Here is a 12,107-nt window from a genome sequence, read left to right on the forward strand (position 1 = left end):
TCTTTTCCACAAAACATAAGCTGGATTAAGTTGTTCACTAACCTCAGATTCATCGATTAGAACTGGCGAGGGACAATGAGCTCTACCTAAGAGGTGGTCTTCCAATTCATGAGAGCCAACAGTAGATAACACTTGAGAGCTCCAAAATCGGTAATTATTTCGTGTTAGCTTAGGGTTTATAACTTGCAAACTCGAATTGAGAGCTAAAGTCGATCGATTTAAAGAATCTTACAACACTTCTTGATTGCTGTTAAGCATGTGAGAAGCAGAGGAATCCTTAGCCATTGACGGGAGTCTTGGCTCTGATACCATGTACGATATACAATCGAGTTGGAATAAAGCAAAAAGAATTTGGGGGAACAAATTATCTTGTATTAACTGGCTAAGTTTTTGATACAAGAGAAGAAGAACACTATTCTTTTTATACTGATACAGAGAAAAGAGTAAAGTGAAAGAGAGCTGAAAGTTCTACTTAAAACGACATTGCTTTGGACAATTATCAAAAGCACCCAATTACATAACAACTTTGCACTTTCATCCTCTTGTATCAACACTCAGGTGGGCCTTTGACAATGAATTTACAGGAAGGATCCTTGACTTCATATGAAACGGGCCAAATATGGAAGAATTGTGAGAAAACTATTCTAATTTTTTTTTTTTTTTTTTTTTGCTAAATCACTCTTTAGTCATTGTTGGTTAAAACTTTTTAACTGAGAATTTCATTTTTTTTCTTCTCATACAATTTACTGGAGGAGGTTTCAAGGAAACTCTTTTGAAGGGTCGAGACCATCATCCTTTTCCAAGCTGACAAATCTAACAAATTTGTGAGTGTTCGCCAACAATATTTCATTGATCATGTTTTACTATTGCAATAATCAATATTAACAATCTTAATCCCATGAAAAATAAAAATGTAGGATAATAAGCGATTTATCAAATAGGAGCTCATCGTCGTTGGCATTTATAAGGAACTTGAAATCTTTAACTACCTTGTAAGGCAACACTGTCAAAGTTGTAATATCATGTGTTGAGTTACCTCATCTATGCCTTTTGTTTTTTTTTTCTGCCTTTTGTTTTCTTTCTTTCTTTTGTTTCATTGTTCAAGACTGTTGGTTCCATATACTGCAGAGTACTAAGGAATAACAAAATTTTTGATTCAATTCCATCTAACATCATTTACTACCAGAGTTTGTAGCATTTGTAAGTTATTTATTCCCTTTCTCTTTTTTATTTTCACCTCCATTACTTTTTGGTTGTTAGCAAGTTTCTTCATCTTATAATTGTAAACTCTAATATTTTTTTCTTCAGAGATTTGAGTTTCAACAATATAAGTGGATAGATTTCTATCTCGCTTTTCAGTTTGAGTTCATTGGCTTACCTGTAACCTACCATTTCTGATTTGTTGTGGCTTTTACTTCCCACAGTCCATAGTGTACTTATTATAGTGATACATGAATTGCTAGTTTTGTACTTAGGTTTCTTAGAAATAATAAGTTAAATGGTACCCTCCCTCCAAGAAAAGTTCAAAACTTCTCAATATGTAAGTACTTTTGACATATTTGCATTGACCTTTTTACAGCATTCCCAAAATAGAATGCTCAACTAGTTGTACCAACTGAAAAGGTGTAGTTATCGGTCAAGTTTTTCCAAGAACCCTAGTTTGTAGCCAAAGTCACTCTAGCGAAAGGCTAAACTTGCATTCTTGATCTAGACTTTCAAGTGCATAGCTTCTCCTGGATTAAAGTGAATTACTTAGACTTGTGGGGTTCCTAGGAAAAAAAATTGGGAAGTTGAGGTCTTAGATGATTTCAAAAGCTTATAAAAAAAAATAAAAACAGTGTGATTTCAATAGTGCCTAAATTTTATACTCGCAAGCAGCTGCATTGTGTAGTTAACATCCTCCTCGCCTGATGTTGGCAGAGATGTATCTTACAATAATCTATCTGGTAGCCTACCTTTTTGGATTCAACAACAAAATTTACAATTGTATGTCCTCAATTTTTTTAAACATATAATTTATTTAACATCTTTACTATACATTTCACATTTTACTAGATAAGTTTTTACTTTCCAGTATAGTATTTACACAATGATGAAACTAACATTCAGAATGTTATTGGTGCAATGTGCAGTAACTTAGTGGCCAACAACTTCAACCTAGAAAGTTCTAATTCCAGCAGGTAATTCTCTTGTTCTATGTTTTGTTAAAATGCTTGAGACTGTCTATAACAACATAGAAAATGAATAATAATGGATAACTTATGGAAATGGGTTCTTTAGTTGCTAGCTCCTATTATCTAACATGATTTCTCTGTTCTTCCCCTTCTTTTAGTGTTCTCCCGTATAGGCTGAACTATCTCCAACGCAATTTTCCTTGCAATCGAGGTTCTGGAATCTGTAAGTACAACTTCTCCATTTTGTGGTTTCGAGAGTTTAGGGCTAAAATTTAGGCAGAGTAACCCCTATTTTAACACTCGTCCCAAATTTAAATAATCTATTATAAACACTTCTAATAGCCATTCATCAACCCACAACATACATAACAAACATGTGATCTCCGGCCACACCAATATTTATTAAATACATCAATTCATACAACTTCAAATTAAGGATATATATCTATGCTCATGGCTTTAAATAGGGTCCAACTAAGTAGATATTATCCTCTGGATTTAATCATTTGGATGTAGGCTTGCATGCGTTTGCTTTCAGGCTTCACACAATCATGAAACACCCAAAATGCGTCTACTTAGTGATAAGGACCTAAGCCCTATAAATTGAATCCTAAACTCATTTTCTAGCAATGTGGGATTAACAAACTCTTTACCTTATGGACCTCATATCCTCGTGAGGTCGACACACTACATTGTTGAGTCACAAACCGACTTTGATATAATTTTCAATCTGAAATCCAGCCAATTAAATATTTTCCAACTCTAGTATCTTGTGTGAATCTCTATTTTAACCCAACCCAATTTTTTACTATTTCTCTTTTTCTTTCCTTCTCCTCATTCTCTTCTTTTCCTTATTCTCTTCTCACTCATAGCTAACTCTTTGTAAGAATGAGAGAAAGCTTATCAAATGAAATATAAATACCATGATTGTGGCTAATCACTGAGATTATGCCAGTCACCCAAAATCACTCAATTAATTTATCAATTCCTTGATAGTATAATTACATTATTGTGATTGACAATCACCCGAAATCACTCAATCAATCAATTCCCGGAATGAGTGTAATTACATTATTTTCTTTTTGTATTGTATAGCTAAACTTTTGTATAAATACATGATGTATTCACAAGTCAAAATAATTCAATACAATACAATTGAATTCATCTAAAGATATCTCTCGGACCTACTACGACTTTCTTCAAATTGCCTCTTTTGCCCTCTCAATTCTAACATTATCTTCTTTTCTTTTCTTTTGCTTTCTATTTGGCTAAGATATAAGACACCGAGATTTTTCATTTTTCTTTGCAATTAAACTCCTTCTATATATTACCTATCTTAATTCATTATTTCCTTAGTCACCCTCACTCAAATTTTTAATTCACTCCTAAGAAAGATATATTTTTTTCTTAATATACCCTTCTAATACCCTTTTTCTTATTATTGAAAAAGAAAAATGATTAATATAAAATATATACTCACAACTAATTAAATAAAAGTAAAATAATAAGTGGCTAGATATTTTAAATCATACTTTTAGACATACATATTCTTAATGTTTTACCCTGATAAGAGGTTACATTGGTATGCAGGTTCGAGCTTTGCAATTAAGTGTGTCGATCAAACAATTACATCTCACGATATTGTGTATGAGAGTGACATTGAGCCTCTTGGTCCTACTACATACTATTTGATAGACACAAATAGATGTAGAGTTAGTAATGTTGGATACTATATTGAGAGCAATAATTTATAGTATAAGATTAATTATGCGTCTACAGTCACAAATACTCAAGAGCTGAGACTTTTCCAAAGTGCTTAAATCTCTGCTTCATCTTAAGATACTATGGTTTAGGCCTTCAAAATGGAAAGTACACTATGACTCTCCAGTTTGCAGAATTAACTAACTTAACTACCAGATGGGTGAGGCGTGTTTTCGATATATATCTTCAGGTATATATTACATATTTAGATTATTTTAGCCAAATTATACATCACATACGTTTATGTTGAGGTTAAAGCATGATGAATGACCTTAAATGTAAACGTTTCCCAATATCTTTCGTTTCAATTGTTATTGGTTTTTGTTTCAACATTTAAGTCTGTTTATTTTAGGAAAAACTTGTTGAAAAAGACTTTGACATAACAAAGGTAGTGGGTGGAGTCCTTAGAAGAGCAGTTCAAAGAGAATATCCGACTTAGGTATCTGAAAACTACATGGAAATCCACTTGTTTTGGGCTGGGAAAGGGACTTGCTGTATTCTTGACATTGGTACATATGGACCCTCTATTTCGGCCATCAGTGCTACCCCAGGTTCAATAAATAGCAACTTCTTTATTGTCCTTTTTCCACTTTTGGTTGATTTTCTTGCATTATATAAGATATTGAATCAATTACTGAGCTTTGATACAAATTTTGAACCAAGTCAAATCACTGAGAAGAATAGAATAGGCCTAATTGTGGGGATTATTGTTGTACTTAGGGTTGTATTTCTGTTACTTGCAATTTTCTTCGTTGTCCAGAGAAGAAAAAGGCCACAGATTGTTGTTGATGGTAAATCAAAAGATCTTTCCTATCATTGGCATCTTACCTCTCATATTTACTAGCTATGAAAATACTATGGTTAGTCTGCATTTGGATCTAGTCTTTTATTTTGGTTAGCATCTCAACCATATGCTAACTTAATCCTTTTAAAATGTTTGAATAAGAAGTTGAATTACATAATTTATCAAGTAACTCTGGCTCATGTACAAGAAAGCTATTGTACATAGAAAGGAACAATGTATTTTACTAATGCTTGTTCAATTCATAAAGCAGAGTTCCATTAGTAAGTTCTTTAGTGCATTACAAGATAAGAAGTTGGATTATAGGATAAGAACTTGGATTCTAGGTTAATTAAAAGGAACAAAACTGTGCCATCTTTTTGAAACATATGGAACTCTTGGTCATTTTAGTTTTCACCAAATTGCTTACCCTTCAAGCACAAAACTGTGTTACAATGCCATAATTAGACAATTGCATTTGTTATTTCTAGCATTTCACATTTTTGACTTGATAACCCCGCAAAAGTATTTGATTAGACAAACAAGTTCCTGATAGCAAGCTAAGTTTGTTGTTGAATTATCAGAGCTTCTTGACATGGATGTTAGACCATACACTTTCAGTTATGTGGAACTAAAGACTGCTACAGAGACTTTAGTTCTGCAAATAAGCTTGGAGAGGGAGGATATGAACCAGTTTATAAGGTAAGTCATTATTCTAGTCAGTGCCAAATGAGCAGTGAGCATATTTGGTGCCTTAAGATTAATATTTTTTCAAGAACTAAATACAGGTTTCAACATTACTTTTTGTCCTAGATTGACTTCAAAACACAATATTTTTGGCTCTATATTAGTAAATAGTCAGGCCATCTTTGAGTTATGTTCTCTTTGGTTCATTAAATAAAGACTGGATGTGGTATTTGATCAATAATAAGCATATAAAATTGGTCAATTGTTAACTGATTTTTCTCACCATTTCAAGTTAAACATTTTACACAATAGGGAATACTCAGTGATGGAAGAGTAATTGCTGTGAAGCAATTATCTACAACATCCCACCACAAGAAGAGCCAGTTTACTGCAGAAATTGCTATTATATCTGCCGTGCAGCATCGTAGCCCAGTAAAACTTCATGGATGTTGTTTTGAGAGAGCACAACGAATCCTTGTTTATGAATATCTAGAAAACAAGAGTCTTGATAAAGCATTATTTGGTATACGAATAGCATATATGTTGTATTAAGCTTTTCTTGGTAGTCTTAGCATTATTTGTCATGTCAATAACAGTTTAAACTTTTATGACTTTTGCAAAGCAGGAAAAGGAAGTTTGCACCTTGATTGGTGAACGCGTTATAATATTTGTTTAGGAGTAGCAAGAGGTCTAGCTTATCTTCATGAGGAATCGAGGCTTCGAGTTATACATAGAGACATGAAAGCCAATAATATTCTGCTTGATGGTAATCTCATCCCCAAAATATCATATTTTGGTTTGGCGAAACTTTATGATGATCAGAAGACTCACATAAGCACTCGTGTTGGATGGACAATGTAAGACTTTTAATTTACACCTGAAATTTATTAAAATATTATGTCTTTACATTCATTAGATTACTAAAATGAATTTTGCCTCTATTGTGTTGATGTAATGGATATCTTGCACTAGAGTATGCCATGTGTGGATATCTTACATAGAAGACTGATGTGTTTGCCTTTGGCGTTGTGATTCTCGAGGTTGTTAGTGGGAAGCCAAACTCAGATTCAAGCTTGGAAGAGGAAAAGATGCACCGAAGTATGCCATTCAAAAGATCTTCATTATCACTGACGTCTTATATGTCATGTTTACTAGCGATGAAAATATTGTTGTTAGTCTGCATCTGGGCTAGTATTTATTTAGCTTAACATCTCGACCATATGCTAACTTAATCCTTCTAAAATGTTTGAATAAGTAGCATAGTTATTTGATTAGACAAATAAGTTCCTGATAGTAAGCTATATTTGTTGTTCAATTTTCAGTGCTTGTTGGCTTGGATGTTAGACCATACACTTTCAATTATGTGGAACTAAAGACTGCTATAAAAGGCTTCAGTTCTGCAAATAAACTTGGAGAGGGAGGATATGGACTAGTTTATAAGGTAAGTCATTGTTCTAGTAAGTGCCAAATGAGTGGTGAGCACATTTGGTGCCTTAAGATTAACTCTTTTTTCTAGAACTAAATATAGGTTTTTGCATTACTTTTTGTCCTAGATTAACTTGAAAACACAATCTTTTTCACTTTATATCAATAAATAGTCGAGCCATCCTTGAGTTTTGTTCTCTTTGGTTCATTAAATAAAGATAGGATGTGGTATTTGGTCAATAATGAGCATCTAAAATTGATCAAATGTTAACTGATTTTTCTCACCATCTCTAGTTGAACTTTTAACACAATAGGGTACACTCAATGATGGAAGAGTGATTGCTATGAAGCAATTATATGTAGCATCCCACCATGGAAAGAGCCAATTTGTTGCAGAAATTGATACTATATCTGCCGTGCAGCATTGTAACCTAGTAAACCTTCATGGATGTTGTTATGAGGGAGCACAACAAATCCTTGTTTATGAATATCTGGAAAACAACAATCTTGATAAAACATTATTTGGTATGCAAATAGCATATATGTAGAACTAAGTTTTTTCTTGGGAGTCCTAGCATTATTCATCATGTCAATAACAGTTTAAACTTTTGTGACATTTGCAAAGCAGGAAAAGGAAGTTTTGACCTTGATTGGTGAACGCATTATGATATTTGCTTCGGAGTAGCAAGAGGTCTAGCTTATCTTCACGAGGAATTGAGACTTTGAGTTATACATAGAGATGTGAAAGCTAGTAATATTCTCCTTGATGGTAATCTCTTCCCCAAAATATCAAACTTTGGTTTGGCAAAACTTTATGATGATAAGAAGACTCACATAAGCACTTGTGTTGCAAGGACAATGAAAGACTTTTCATTTGCACCTAAAATTTATTAAAATATTACGTTTTTCCCTTCATTAGAATACTGAAATTAATTTTGCCTTGATTGTATCGACGTAGTTGATATCTTGCACTGGAGTATGCCATGCATGGATATCTTATGGAGAAGACTGATGTGTTTGCCTTTGGCGTAATGATTCTAGAGGTTGTCAGTGGGAGACCAAATTGGGATTCAAGCTTGGAAGAGGAGAAGATGTATCTTCTTGATTGGGCATGAATGACATTGTAGTACCCTTTTTTCTCCTTTTATTATTTTCTAGTACTTGATAAACAAATTTGAAAGGACCAAATGAGGCCAAACACACACACACACACATCTTTGTGTGTGTGTGTGTGTGTATAGCCTTTTTGTTTTTCTTTTCTACTTCTCGTCCTGATCCAATCACTCATATATCATAACTTCTATCTTTCTTGCTTAATTCCCAAGCTTGGCACCTATACGAGAACAACCACCAACTCAAACTAATGAACTCAAAATTGTCCGAATTTAGTGAGGAAGAAGTAAAAGGTCTGATAGGAGTAGCGGTTTTGTGTACTCAGACATTGCCCTCCTCGAGGCCATCAATGTCCTGTGTGATTACTATGCTTCATGGAGATTTGGAAGTGAGTACAATAAATTCTAAGCCTGGATACTTGACCGAATAGGCATTTGATGATGTGACCACATTTGTCAATGATGATACAAATGAAGAATTTTGAAGATACTAGCCATTACATCTCCTCAACAAGGTTACGTACAACAGATAGAACTCTAAAAATAAGTGCTAATGAAGCCATGTTCCCTTGATTGGCTTTTACTTTAGATTCCACTTTTATTTCATGTTAGTTCAACACAACTGTTATTTATAATGTTAAAATATTTAAGACCAATAAACTCTAGTAAAAAATATATGGAATATATTTTGAACTACTTCTTGTTCAACACATAAGACTGAATCTTCACCAGGAAGTGGAAATTGATTTTGAATTACTTCTTCTTCAACAAGCATAGGGATTGAAATAAAGGACTTCTCCATGACATTATTGGGCAGCGTAGACAACAAATTAATATTGTTTTGCTTGATTGGAGTGTGAGTTGTTGAAGCTTCTTTTATGTATATTCTTTGATTTGAAAGGAAAGTAAAGGTGCTGTTCTATAAGCTTAGCCCAATTACCAAGCTTTAGCTTAGTAATGTAGGACACAATTGGGTTGTTACAATCCCCCATGTTTTCTACAACCGACAGCCGCGATAGTCCATTCACTTAATTAGATTTCGTCTTTTCAAACAAGTTAGGAATACTAATTAAACATCCATTTAAAATTTTTTAAACTTTAAATTCAATTACTTTTAAAATAAAAAATAAAACAATCAAGAATTCAAGATCACCTCTTAAATCAAATTTAAAACTTCAAATTTCAGGGTGTTACATTTTCTACTCACTAATAAAAATAAAGTCCATGAAATCTAATTTCAACATCAACTTGATTAAAGCTTAGGTGAATGACTTATAATATTATGTATATGATAATACCAAAGTTAAAGAATCTCTACATCCATTGATAGAACGTGATCTCCATATATATATATGGAGAAAATATTCTAGCATGTTAATTATGAAAGAAGTTATCCCAATATAATAGTCATATGTTACCCACAATTTATGTCCAATGTGTTAACTGGTTTGTAGAGTCAATTGTCAGGAAATTTGATAAGAATTATTCATAGTGGATCTAGAGCCTCACGGCAACGGTTATTGGAGAGAGGTATATTTGGTGAGTGATGTGATGTTTGTGCGCATGAGTATAGTTTGTATTTGGTGTTTGTAAGTTATTTGTCAACTTTTGAACCTAGAGTGGTAACTCTCAAACCTGGTATGAACACCTTACCTTGTCTTAGCATAATCAATTTTGTTTAAACTTCCAATATGACCATCTCGTGTTTAAGGTGACCACCTTCTCTTATGTTGGTTATCTGTAGTATCAAGTGAGCACCTCTAAGTCAGAGTGATCGCCTCGTATCTGACAGTTTTATTTGAATTACATGTGTTATGCTTCTAGAATGAATGAGCTGTTATATTCTCTTTTGAGATATATGTGTGGTCCATAACACCTATCAAATTTATATTCAATGTGCTAGAAAGTTTTATTCTCTTTGATAGGTAGCATCTTGATATTGGAATTAACTTTTATAAAGGTAAATTCAATAAAGGTTTGCTTACCACCTATCCTTGCATTAGCTGGCTATTTTTCTATATAATCTCTTCTCCATTGCACTTTTCTCAAGCCTGATATTTCTCTGAAAAGTACACTAAACATTCTCTAAAATTTTACTTTGCTTTTTATCAGGTTTCTTTGCTTAGGTAAAGCTTTAAAATACCTCATTCAAAGTACCCCAAATATGTCCCTACTCACTATGAGATGTTGAAGCATGTTGAGCATCCTCCACTGAAGTGCATCTTCATTTCTGGTCCTTGAGAGAAGCTCAAGGTTAACCGTGTTTGTTGTGTGTTATTGTAAGCTCACTATGGTTGAACGTTGTTTAACCAAAGGGTAGAGATTGAAACGTTGCAAAACAGGGGTGTTTTGGCAACTGAGGCTTCATCTTTGACTTTGTAATTGAACTGTAAAGTAAACCTAGTGGATTAGCTTCATTGAGGTCTCATGGATGTAGGCATTTTGTCAAACCATGTAAAAATCTTGTGTGTTTTACTTTGGTTTATGTTCATTGCATTATGTTTATGTTTAATGGACTATTAAAATCAACATTGCAACCATTTTCGCTTAAGTTTTAATTCACTTGGTAAATTTATAACTTTCAATTGGTATCAGAGCTTGTTTTAGAAAGTTATTTCAGTTGATCCTTGCTTATTGATTATTTTTTAATTTGCTTTGTCTGGTTTATTTTTCACATTTTTTTTCGCAATTTTTTTGCTTCAAACCTTGTGTGATCACCTCAGGGACTATGTGATCACCTTGTGTTGTTTATGTTCCTTTTGTCTTTCGTCTTTCGTCTTTGTTTGTAGGTAACTACCACAACCTTGTGTGATCACTGACGGTTTGTTCATCATGGGTTCTTTTGGTGAAGGAGGATCTACCACTAGACCATCTTTGTTGGAGGGAACCAACTATACATTTTCAAAGCCTATGTTGCGTGCCTTCCTAAAATCTATTGATGAGAGGGCTTGGCATACGTGTTTGGTTAATTGGCAAGAACCTAAAACTGATGAAGCTAATGGGAGTCAAGGAAAGTCACTTGATAAATGGACCAAGGAAGAGTTTGAATCATCTAATTTTAACTCTAAGGCATTTCATGGCATCTTTAATGTTGTTAATATATGACAAATGAAAAACATTGCAAATTGTGAAACGGCTAAAGATGCATGGGATAGAGTCCAAATTAAAAACCATGGAACTAACATTGTGAAAAAGACCAGACTAAGAAGATTAATCATGGATTATGAAAATCATGTCATGCATGATAATGAAACCATTACTAATTTTCATGGAAGATTGTGTGATATCACTAATAAGTGTTTTGCTTTTGGAAAAATCTTTTCTGACGCTGAACTTGTTAGGAAGGTGCTATGCTCCTTGCCTCAAAGATTTATGTCCAAAGCAATCTCTATTGAAGAATGCCACAACCTTGATGAAATGCAACTTGATGAACTGATTGGGTCTCTGCAGAGCTTCGAACTTAACTTGAATCGATGGGAAAAGAAATCAGGTAAAGGGCTTGCATTAAAGCATGAGGTAACTTCTAATTCTCTAATTATTTGTGATGTTAGTGACAATGAAGATGATGAACTTGCCTTAATGACTAGAAACTTTTCAAAATTCTTGAAAAAGAACATGAGAAAGTAGACTGTGGCTAAAAAGGGAAAACAACCTTTTGTCAAAAAAAATTCTAACCAATCTGGTCAAGGAGGATTTTTGAAAAGACTTCCTAGGGAAAATGAAAAGAAAAATAATGTAATCAGATTTTTTGACTATAAGGCTATGGCCATATTCAATCTGAGTGTGCAAACACTCTTAAGAAAAAGGGAAAAGCCATAGCTGCCACCTTGAGTGAAAGTGACGACTCTGAAAGTGAGGGTGATGACACACTAGAAAATGAACAATTCCTTACCCTTATGGCTAACCAAGAGGACAGTAATAGTGTGTCCTCGGATGACTCTAGTGATGTTTACAAAGAGCAATAGGAGGCTTATGACAAGATGTACAAAGCTTGGTTAAAAGGCTTTAAGAGAATTAAATCTCTTGAATCTAAAAAATCTCACTTGTTAGAAGATAAGAAATTTTGAATGAAAAAATAAAAGTCTTGTTTTCTAACTTGTCCAATAAAGAAATTTTGTTGAATCAAGCTTTAAATGAACTAATTGAGACCAAGGCCGTTATTGAAAG

At 33.5% G+C, this 12,107-nt stretch overlaps 1 pseudogene; it reads left to right on the top strand.

Moving 5' to 3' along the window:
* Positions 1-8,371, top strand: part of LOC116118623 — a 31,267-nt pseudogene extending 22,896 nt beyond the window's left edge.
* The last annotated feature ends 3,736 nt before the right edge of the window (positions 8,372-12,107 follow it).

This window comes from Pistacia vera, unplaced genomic scaffold, assembly GCF_008641045.1.
Source record: "Pistacia vera cultivar Batoury unplaced genomic scaffold, PisVer_v2 Contig85, whole genome shotgun sequence".
In the NCBI taxonomy this organism is placed as follows: Eukaryota; Viridiplantae; Streptophyta; class Magnoliopsida; order Sapindales; family Anacardiaceae; genus Pistacia; species Pistacia vera.